We start from the raw sequence: 11,669 nt of genomic DNA, 5'->3' as shown, positions 1-11,669 counted from the left end.
TAGGACAACCCTTTTATAGAGTGGGAATAGATTTGGTGGGCCCTTTTTCCACACCCATAAGGCATGGCAAGAAATATCTATTGGTGGTGGTGGATTTTGCCACCAGATACCCAGACGCTGAAGCACTAAGATCCGTGGAAGCCCCTGTAGTGGCAGAGGCTTTATTAAAAATCTTTATGAGACTGGGTTTCCCTCATGAAGTGTTGACGGATCAAGGCAGTGTATTCATGGGAGAAGTGATGCAATGTATGTGGAAGTGTTGTGGTCTAAAACATTTAAAGACAACTACTTACCATCCAGCAACCATTATCTCTACCATAGATCTGTGTAAAGGATTTTGGCAGATGGAATTAGACGAGCAATCCAGAGCCAAAATTGCCTTCAGTACACCAGATGGGTTATATGAGTTTGTGACTTTACCCATGGGACTAAGGAACTCACCAAGTTCTTTTCAGAGACTAATTAATACTGTGTTGCGAGGCATGTCAGATTTCGCAGTGGCCTATATAGATGATGTGGCCATTTTCAGCAAGTCGGTGCCTGAGCATGTCGAACACCTGACAGCAGTATTAGAGGCATTTAAGAAAGCAGGGCTAACAATAAAAGCCAAGAAATGCCAGTTTGGGTTGAATGAAGTGATCTATTTAGGACATAAGGTGGGGAGTGGGAAAATAACCCCCTTATGGAGCAAAGTTGAGGCAATACAATCGTGGCCCATCCCCTTAACTAAGAAACAAATTAGGGCATTTTTAGGTGTGGCTGGTTTTTACCGTAAATTTGTAAAAGATTTTGGGGAAATCGCAACCCCCTTGCATGAGCTAACAAGGAAAAAGTGTGCTGAGCGTGTGGTGTGGACGGATGAATGTCAAAAGGCTTTTGACCTTCTGAAGCAAGCCTTGTGCCAAGGGCCTGTATTAATAGCACCAGATTACGAGCAACCATTCATCGTGGCTACGGATGCGTCAGAGCTAGTGCTGGGAGTCGTCTTGCTACAAGAGAGAGGAGGCACCAGACATCCAGTGGCGTAACTTAGTCGCAAGCTGACATCGAGGGAGAAGAATTATTCGTCGGTCCAAAAGGAGTGCCTAGCCGTCGTGTAGGGACTGAGCAATTTGCGCCCATACGTGTGGGGACGAAGATTTACAGTGACGGCGGATCATTGAGCATTGTTATGGTTACAGACTATGAAAAATCATAACACTATGCTGCAGAGGTGGTCCTGGGCTCTACAAGATTACCAGGTGGACTTCAAGTTCATAAAAGGCAAGGACAATATATTGGCCGATGGACTTTCAAGGCAGGTGGCTGGGACTGCAGTGATGTGACCCAGACGTGGGTGCAAAAAAGACATTTTCCCCAAAGAGACTTGTTTTTTATTGTTAACGCGTCACATGAATCCTAGAGCAGGAATAATACTTTGCTGTTATTTTAAGGGGGGGGGAAATGTGATGTTCCTGCTTATAGTGTAAATATGGTAAGTGCTGTTTATATAGAAGACATATGGTAAGTGGAGTTAAAGAGGAGGGGGGAGTACATGAGCAGTAGAATGCTGGATGATTGGCTGAGTGTTTGAATGGCTGGGAGTATAAATGGAAGAATGACAGTTGAATCTGGGTGGATGTTGGGAGTGTGGAGAAAGAGGTGTTTGAGGGTGGAGGTCAGGAGTGTGGAGAAAGAGGGAGTTGGAGTTCTGATTAATAATAAGTCAAGTACAAAACAGGGATAGATGAAACCATATGCTTATGTATAATTATAAAACTAATCTTGTTATTTCTGATATTTAATAAATACTTGGTTTACCAAATGCCTGATCCTTGGCTGGGGGATATACATACCAGAAGAGAGGGCAAGGTAATTACCAAGGCTGAACAGAAACAGTATCTAATGGTGGCAGCGGTGAAGGGAGGAATAATAACAATTCAAGTATCCAGAGCAACCCAGAGTTGTATGCGTTATCTATAAAGATACAAGGGGGTTGGGAACAGCATAAGCACGCAGTCACAAAAGTAACCAGCTAGAGAGAGACTCAGGCAAAGTCTCTGGGAGTATTGGTTATAGGACGTGACTGGTGGTGCTGCCTAGCAGGGGGATCTAGTGAGATCTGTGCTAGAGCGGAGTGAGAAACCATATAAAGGACGGTCCGGACTGGTGGTATCCCTGGTGGTGCCTAGTGAAAGGCAGTAGCCACAAGCAGGTGGGAACCTGACAGGGAGAACCAGGGGAGGGCGTCACAGCTTCATAGAGATGTTAAACAGCATGGGGGACAAGATGGTACCCTGTGGCACCCCACAGCACAACTGCCAGGGGGCCGAAAGACAATCACCCAATGCTATTCTCTGAAAATGACCTTGGAGATAGGATCGGAGCCACTGTAAAACAGTGCCTCCAATACTCATCTCACCAAGTTGGCCCAGAAGGATACCATAGTCAATGGTATCAAAGTCCGCCAAGAGATCAGGTAAGAATAATAGAGTTGCACTTCCCCCGTCCTTCTCCTTATAAAGATCATCCATCAGGGTGACCAAGGCTGATTGAGTCTCATAACCAGGCCTGAATCCAGTCTGGAATGGGTCAAGATAATCTGTTTCATTCAAGAGTACTTGCAGTCACTGCGCCATAACCCTCTCAATCGCTTTATCTAAGAAGGGGGTGGTAGTTGTTGCAAACCAATGGGTCCAGGGTGGGCTTTTTCAGGAGCAGCTGTATCACCGCCTCTTTTAGGGCTGCCGGAACCACTCCCTCCCGCAATGATGTGTTTACTGCAAATTGAACTGGCTTTTCATGCTCCTCTGTGGTTCAGAGTTGTAGCTAGTTAGCATGTAGAATTATAGGAAGTATTATACAGATAGATAGATCACCTTGGTTTATGTAAACAAAGGCTGAGGTAAAGTTGCTCACTCTACTTTGGAGAAAGCTTTCATGAAAAAGTACTCTTCTTTTCTGACAATTTTTCAGCACAGCTTCTGACACTGAATGGTTGTCCATCAATTTACACTGCCCCCTTTTCCTGCCTCTTTCAATGGTTTTGTTTGCCTTCAGTGACATTTTCAGATAGCCAACTCTGGCAATTGTGGTGTCATGATGTCATTTTATTCAGTATATGATCTTTGATTGGCCGGGATCACCTATTAACTGGCTGGGAAGTGGCTATTTTTTCAATTGCCTTTGCCCTCAGTGATGTCATCATCAAGCCAAACCTATGTAGCATAGTAACAGAGGGAATGGCTTTATACTGAATACGACCATTTGCCCATATAGCTCAGTACTGACAGACAGTAGTTTTTCAGAATATCAGACAGCAATCCTTCCCATTTCTACCTGGAGATGCCAGGGATCAAACATGGGACTTTTTTAATACAACGCATGTATTCTAACTTTCTAGGCCATCCTGAATAAATGTTGACCCAAGTATATGCCAACATACATTTCTTTACTGAAGAGCATCAAGGAATTTATAATTGTTAGGTAATACATTGGGGTTCTATTTTTCAGATCCTGGCATTAAACAATAGTGGTTCTGTTCTGTTTTGCATCTGTCTCCAACACAGTATAATCCTCCAACTTTAATAGTCGCTTCTTGTATTCAGTGCCTAATGTTTAGGCTGACTGGGCATTCCAAATGAGCCTATTCAAAGAATTGTTAATGTTCAAGTCATAAAGCTAACAGTCTGTTTTATAGCAAAAGGCACAGAGAAAGCTGTTTCATGGTTCATCTGCTTTTGTACAAGGAAGATTTTTTTCAGTCAATGCAAATCTGTATACTGTATTTTTAAAAACTGGGTTAAATGTGTTTATGTCGCATCTGCGCTATACATTTAAAGCAGTATACCACTTTAAACAGCTATGCCTTCCCCCGAAGAATCCTAGGAACTGTAGTTTGTTAAGGGTGCTGAGAGTTGTTAGGAGACCCCAATTCCCCTTCCAGAACTACAATTTCCAGAGTGGTTTAGCAATCAATTCCACTTCCCAGTGAACTCTGGGAATTGTAGTTTTGAGGCAGGACTTTTTTTAGCTATGTTGTTCTATGCATTGTTGAATGAGGTTCACTTGGAACTGTCACTGTCGGCCTTTCAATGATTAGCGAAGAACAGACTGTTCATGAATGCTTTTGGCATAAGTGGAACCTGATAACTGTTCAGACCGATTGGTTGATTTAGACTGATGTTTCACTGTCTGTAATGGTTGTTGAATAACTTGATTCTCTTGATATCTGTTGGTTTTTTTAAAAAATATTCAATTATAATGCATATTAACTGCTTTGGGGTCTTTTAGATTGAAATATGGGATATGAATACTTGGAAAAAACAAATATATATGTTAAGGGGAATGTAAATTGATGGGTGAATGTGCATAACAACAAACCATTGTGCACGTTCTGTAGGCCTCATGGAAAATGTACACATAATAAACTGATGAAGAGGGAATTGTGCACATTGTCAAGCTACAGGCAGAGCATTTAAATAGTATCAAGTTCTTGGCTTTTCTCATGAGTCTACCTTCATTTTTTATATATTTACCAAGGCCAGTACTGTACTGCAGGATATTTGGATTCTTACTCATAGTTACTTCACTTTTCTGCAAACCTTCTTTATAAATAAATACTGTTGTGTTTGGAAGGTACTTATTTTTGTCCACTATATTCTTTGCTTGTTCAATACATGCATGACTGGAAGTCCTTTCTAAACAAAAAGTAAATTATATGCTGTCACTGGAAAAAGGCTGAATTCCGTGGAAAAGGCTCCCAAATAACAGAGTGAGAATGACCACAATATATTTTGTAAATCACTTTTCTAGATGCAAAAATGGTACTTTTGCTTTCTGGAACAAACTGTTCAGCTAAAGTAAGCACACATGCATCACAGGAAAAAACAAATCTCAGTGGAGGCCAAGAAATACATTTAAGAGAATACCATATCTAAACCTGTTGCTGCTGCCCTTAATTTGCTTATATAATATCCTGAAAGTGGAATTGAGCATGTAACCAAAACTAGGACTGGTTTCACACTGCACTTTATTCCATTATTCCAATGATTATTCCAGCCTGATAATTTGTGCATTGCATTTGATATTTCACATAACATAAAAGCTAGTTCCAGAAATCTAGTGGAAGTTTAGTGCTCATTTTCATGATAAATGATTCCAGAAATTATCCGTTTGTGAGCTTGGGACCCTGGAACATCATGGGAGTTTTGTGCTAACTGCAGCTACTCACATGATAGCCATCCCAGGACCCAATGCGTTCCCTCTTTTTATGCTTGCACCATTTTTTTTGCCCAGTGAAAATTGTACCAGTACACTGTTGTAGGCACAGGTAGCAGCTTCTCCTTCCTCTTTCTCCCACGCACCCCATTTCCAGACACTAAATTGCACAGTGAATTATGTGGGAAATGCAGTGCTCATGTGTATAACGGATGAGGGATGAAAACAAGACATTGTTCCTTGAAGCGGTGTGAAAAACATTTGTGTGAAATGCCAGTATATCGGCTGAAAAAGCCACTGTTCCTTAATGCAACAGGTACAGCAGTGTGAAAGGAATTTTAGAAATTAGGACAGAAGCGCTACCATTTTAATCTGCAAAACTGTCGCAATAAGTCCCGTGTGTGAAAGCAGCCTGGCAGATGTGAATAATGAATATAAACACCATGTGAAGAACATGAATGCTTTCAATGGCCCATACCATGCATCTTCTTTTATCTTTATATGTATATATGAGTGTCCACTAGGGATGGGGAGAAATCCAATTCAGCAGGTAATATAAACTTTCAGAAACAATATGTGAACCAAAACATAGCCATTCTTCAAGATTTGCACTTCTGTGGATTTTTCAGTGCAGTTCTCCAGCATGTAACATGTACAAAAATGCATATACTGGGTGCATAGAAATGTATATATTAGTGAAAATAACATACAAAATGTTATTATATTAGGGAAAATTCTTTTGCAAAAATAATAGGAGATATTTACACTAAATTTCAGGAGAACTTTAAAAAAATCACACAGATATGGAAATGTGAAGAACTGAAGATTGGAAAAATGAGAAACGGAGAGAAACTCACATTGTCAGATATGCCCATCCGTAGTGTCTGCTTTGTTCTAGCAAAAAGATGATGTCTCAGTTACTAGTGGCTGCTAATGACTAATTTTTGCTGAATAGGGAGCCCAGTGCACACTTATTGGCAGGTTTCTGTTGAAAGCGGCCAAAGTGAGGCAATTTGCTCAGCACAATACAGATATACTGATGGTAAATCTGGCCACAGCAGTACCCTATTCAAATATAGCACAATGGTGTCACTGGTCTATTCTGGGCACCACAAGCAGTGCATTTGCAGTTATGTTTTGTCAATCACTTGAGAGGTTCACACTTGTGGGACTTTTATAATATTGTGTGTGTAATACTGCTGTCTTGATCTCAGACAACAGATGCCTACCAGTAAGAGCACAGGCATGGGGAAGAAATTTGATTCAGTTTGCATTTAACACCAAATCTATCAAATTTGCCCTCTCTAAAACAAAACGAAAACTGAAACACAGCCATACTTCACAGTTCTCAATTATTTTAATTTTGTGGTGTAGTTCTCCAACCAATATTTACAAAAATGTATATATTAGGGGAAAGTGTGAATAAAATGAATTAATGCAGATAACATACAAAATGCATTATATTAGGAGGAAAAGCTTGCAAAAGTGTGTACATTACTCAAAACTGCATGTAAAAATGTCATGAGGAGAAATTTGCACTAAAATGCTGCAGAATTTTGATGAGGATTTTTTTTAAAAAAAATTGCAAATCACTGCAGAAATGTGGAGAATTGAATTTAAGATTGGAAAAATGAGAAACTGAGAGAACCGAAATTGGCAGTTCCTTCTGTCCATAGTTACCATTAATCAGTGCCTGCCCTTGACTGCTTTTCACCATATCTCACCACAGCTGATGATAATATTTTACAATATGGTGAAAAAAAAGTATTCTCTATACTGTTCCCATCCAGCATCCTAGTATACTTCACTGATTATGATGGACCTACATAAACTAGTCTCTTGTTCCAGAGTATGAAAGCTATGGCAGCTTTCTTGTACAAGTCTCAAAATGAGGTTAATGGAGCTATACATTAGATACAGGAACAAAGCATGCCATGCCATCCTGCTCGCCACATCCTCACACTGCCAATGGTAGTTTGCAGATGCTTAGAAATTATATGTGGGAAATTCAACATAGTTGTGTGGTTTCACTGGCAGCAATAAGCTATGTTTCACATATGTTTATGATATGGGTTGGTTTGCATAGGATCAAAGCTGGTTAAGGAAGGAATCCAATGGCCATCTCATACTGTTCTAGAAAATAACATTATTCTGTGCAGCAGTGAATGGTGGCTGTAGCTGGAGAGAGGAATGGAGAAAGTTTCCATTTCTGACAAAATGTTGCTCAGCCTTCCAAAAATCTCAGTGATCAAGTTTTTTATTCATTCAATAAATCAATCAGTTGTATATTTTATGTGGCTTTAAGGGCAGTTAGCAGAATTGTGCTCAGTCAAAAAACAAAAATATTGCAGTTATTCGTCCCAATACAAGAACTCTAAAACAGCCTAGATGCTTCACTTGTGGTAATTGTGTGCATGTGTGAGTGCTACAAACAGAAAATGTGTGAGCAGTTGTTAAAGTGAGAGCCAGTGTGGTGCAGTGTTTAGAGTATCGGACTGGGACCTAGGAGACCTGCTTGGCCATGAAGTTCACTGGGTGAGCTTTGGACCAGTCCTGTTTCTCAGCCTAACCTACCTAACAGAGCTGTGGTGAAGATAAAATGGAGAGGGGGATAATCAAATTTGTATGCCACCTTGAGCTTCTTGTAGGAAAGGTGGGATATAAATGTAATTAACAAAATAATAATAATAATTTTAAAAAATCAAATGTATATTTAATCCATAGTAGATATGACAGTCAAATTGCAGACTTGGGAAATACAAGTACATTCACAATGCAATCCTGTTCACAACTGCTCAGAATTAAGTCCCAGTGATTTCAGCGAGGCTAACTCTGAGGTGGGTGGGTACAGGGCTTCAGTCTCAGTGTCGTGTTTGAAAATACCCTTATATATTTTTTTAGAGAGGCAAAAGTTTGTTTTTCACTGCTTGTTCTGTTTTTATTACTTTTGGAAATGAGCACATAAAATTTGCATGATTTTTTAAATCACCCAATGCTTTATTCATGTTCGCAATGGAAACATTTGAATTTCAAACTTTATTAAACTGGGGAAGTAGCATCTGTCATTATATAGTGCTCTATAATATGGCAAACATGATCATAGGCTTCTAAAATACCTTTAAACATACACCACGTAGAACCCTATAGATTAACCTCTGCCTAATTTACGGTCCGCTGCAGTTTAACATCTTGTTCCTTGTTATTGTACTTGTGCTAATCCCAGAGGACAGGTCTGGTTCCAGGAACTTGAAAGATTTGTAGCCTGGGTTTAACACTGAGAGTTGAATCTTCTTTGCCAGCTACACTAAGTGGAATATTTGATATTTAAATGTACCAATGAACAATAGCCATGTCACTTCTCAAAGAGGTTTCTCTACTAAAAAACAAGAAAACAACCCTAAAAAACAAGAAAAGTTAAGAGCAGCATTATTGGAAAACAGGATCAATACACTTCCAAAGTGCTATTTATCACCCCCTCCCCCCAAAAAAGTCAGAGAGTAGGATTGTCACTCTCCCAAGAACAGGGCAGCACAGCTATTACTTGTATGTATATTTACATAAATGCATGCAAATTTTAATTTTCCCTAAAAAGCATATGGCAGCAGTCCCAAGCTAGTGCCCTCCAGATGGTGTTGGACTCCCCTCAGCCCCAGTCAGCATGACCAATAGTTAGGGATTATGAGAGTTGCCAACAACATCTGGAGAGCACCAACTTGGCTACCCCTGGCATTTGGGAAATGAATCGAGGCCAACTCTCCATACAACTCTAATTTTCAGTATTTTAGGGCATGATGAATGGAGTGTTGACCAGAATACTTCAGCAATAGATTTTGAGATTTTTTTTAAAAAAGTGTTTTTTATTTATGTCTCACCTTTTCTCCACCTTTATCCTTGTCCTCCTTTAGTCATACATCAACCTTGTGAGGTGAGTTGGGCTGAGAAGTCATCCAGTAAGCTTCATGGCCAAGTGGGGATTGGAAGCTGGGTGTCCTAAGTCCCATTCTGACACTCTAATGAATATACCACACTGACTCTTTGATTCCAGAGGAGACTTAGAGAGGCATTCTGAGAAACAATTTTTCTGCATGATGGGGAATACATGAGGCTCTGCAAAGGACTTTCTCAAGGAAAATGGCACACTGACACAAAATCCACATGGATTTTTTTTTAAAAGGAACTTATACATTGCAGTAGAGCAGGACAAACATTTCCCACCCCCTTTCCTCCTCAAAATGACTGAAGATGTAGGCAATATTATGGGAAACAGAGTTAAGTCAGCTTGCTGAGTCTTGGAAGTAACAAAATTTCCAATGACTGGCCACCAAAAAGGAGGCCGATACGGTGAGAGAAGAATTTGGCAGCATTATCTAAAGCCACAATCCAGATGTAGCATCTGCCCTAAGCCAGTGGAAACCTTAAACAGACTCTTGGTTAGACAGCCATTTCCCAACAACAGCAGCAGTGGTCAAGAAGGGCTGTATGGGCCCAGAATGAGTGCCAGCCATGATCAGTGAGATACAAGAGAGGTTTGTTTGGCCTGCTGTTTGTTTGCATGTTGAAAAAACATAACAGGAACACAGAGTCAGATGGAATAATCCCCTAAAACAAATTTCTTGGTACTTTTGCAAACCAACTGTGAAACTCAGTGTGCTACCTAGGTCTATCTATCATACACATTATACCTTCAGACCAAACTGATTTTCTAGCCCCACTTGGGCAGGCAGGTGTACATTTCATTACAGACACAGTGTTAGCATACAATATCCATGGACAGCTGCTGGGCCCCAGCAAAGCCTACCACTGACATTGGCCCTGAGTCCCGTGTGTTGGGTGGCTGTGAAATGCCTCCAGAATAGCATCACTTGCACTGGCAGTCACCATGTTAAATGCCCACAATATCTTGAAGTAACATTCCATCAGAGGCATTGTGGGTAATTAAAAGGGGGGACTTGTAGCTAGTCACTGGGAAGTCAGTTTTGCTGCTTCCCTTCACACCAGCATCAGGTAATATTGCCAGGCACACCTACCAATGTAAGAGAGGGTGTACAAGAGGGCATTTTGCTGGAACCCCCTCAGACCTGGAACCAGCACTGGTTAAAGACACCTAATATACCATCAGAGGCCACTGATAATTACAGGATGCACAAGTAAGCTTAGGGAGGCTTTTAATAACAAATGACCATGCCTCACAAAGCAGTATTGTTAACAGAGTCATTAAGAAATGCAAGATAACTGGTTTTTTTAAAGATTCTGGTGATAGTCACCATTAAGGCAGTAAGACAAGCTTTTCCCCCAGCACAGTGCATGGAAAATGTTGTGCTTTCTAGTCAATAATCCCTTGATCCATTCTACATCAAGGGAAAGGACCAGTATGAATATGGTGAGAGGAAGGGATATATTTCCTCTTTGGAGCATTTTGCTTGCTACAAACAGGAGGATCTATCTGAGAAACAACTCCAAAGTCACCAATTATCTTTGTCTTAAGTTGCCAGTTGTGATATATTCAGCATTTCCTGCACTATGTCAACTGGTCCTTATAGTTCCCATCAGAACTTCAAGGACTATAATTTACCGCAACGGTGGGGAAGATGAAGGGCTATGAAAGCAATTTCTTTGGCAGGTAACAGGGTTTCCATACAAATTGCATGCTTAGTGCAATACGTAATCCTTCCCAAAGTCATATTTCTCCTCTAAATACTAGTTTGCCACACACACATGAACGCATGCACGCTCGGAAGTTGGATGAAAACCAATACATTTTCATTTCCTGGATGTAAGAAAACAGAGCTGAGCTTTGAAATGCCATTAGGATGCAATGCGCTCTCTTGTATTAACTCTTGAAAATGGAGAAGAAGCCCTGCAAAGTCAAGCCTATTTCATTGTAATACAAAAGTGACAGCGCTGTGACCTTTCTGTGTCATTTTTCATCCAATTTTGCCCTACCGCATGAAGAAATGTGACATTTTGGAAGGAGAGCCCAGTGTGGTTAAACTGATGGAGGTTTTGTGTTTGCCTGGCTTATCCTTAGACATCTGTTGTCAATGAAAAGGGGATCAGAAAGTCACCAAATTACTACTGTGGACCCCACAAGTTCTTTGTTACTTGTGTAAATTTTTTCTCATATGTGCTATTGTGTTATACATCATTATTGCATTATTTCAGTGCTTCTCTGTCCCTCTCTCTTTAAAGTATCAAGAGTTGCATTTCTGGCTCCTGGGGAAAAAAGGCAGTGATCAAAGCTGACCCAATAACTATATGTACAAATAAGGACTTTTTACACCTGCATAGACTTTCACTTCCAAAGCTGAAATTTGTGTGCTCTGGTTTGGGCAAGAAGATGTTGAAGATTTGATCATCATAAAGCAGAACCCGGGGAACCAGGAATAATGTGGTATCAGGGGTGAGAAATCTGTGGCCCTCCAGGTGTTGTTGGACTACAGATTCCATCACCCTGAACATTTGCCATGCTG

Source organism: Rhineura floridana, chromosome 7, assembly GCF_030035675.1.
Source record: "Rhineura floridana isolate rRhiFlo1 chromosome 7, rRhiFlo1.hap2, whole genome shotgun sequence".
Taxonomy (NCBI): domain Eukaryota; kingdom Metazoa; phylum Chordata; class Lepidosauria; order Squamata; family Rhineuridae; genus Rhineura; species Rhineura floridana.
This window is presented reverse-complemented; position numbering follows the sequence as displayed.